Genomic DNA, 564 nt, shown 5'->3' with positions numbered 1-564 from the left:
GTCCGGGGGAACGTGGTCTGCCCACAGCTCCTTCAGGCAAACTAAAATGGTGGGTGTGGAATTTTTTTTTTTATATATATATATACGTATCTATATAATTTTTCCTTATGCCTTTTTATTTACCAACTTGCATGATTATGATTACGATTTTTTTTTCTCTCATTCAATCTTTTTTTTTCTTTTTGTTTCACCTTTTTTTTTTTCCCCGCGCGCGCATGTGTTCGTGTGTGTCTGTGTGTGGTTGCGTTGGGTTTTTGTTGTTGGTTTGTTTTTTATTATTATTTTTTATTTTTTTGTTTCTTTTCTCTCCTGGCGCCGGGACCGCCACCCAAGAAGTCGCTTTGCGCCGCGGGGGTCAGTACAAGCCGCAGCCCCGCAGGTTGTTGGCAATGATGATGTCGGTGACGGCGTCAAATACCACCTGGATGTTGTTCGTGTCTGTGGCGCACGTCATGTGGCAGTAAATCTCCTTGTTGGGGGAGCGGTTTTTGCTTTCGAATTGTGCTTGGATGTAGGCAGCTGCGTCCTCGTAGGTGTTGGGACCTGCAGGCAGAGGTGGGGGGG

This window comes from Egretta garzetta, unplaced genomic scaffold, assembly GCF_000687185.1.
Source record: "Egretta garzetta isolate BGI_Z169 unplaced genomic scaffold, ASM68718v1 scaffold27, whole genome shotgun sequence".
Classification (NCBI taxonomy): domain Eukaryota; kingdom Metazoa; phylum Chordata; class Aves; order Pelecaniformes; family Ardeidae; genus Egretta; species Egretta garzetta.
The sequence above is the reverse complement of the archived record's forward strand: the minus strand, read 5'-3'. Positions refer to the sequence as shown.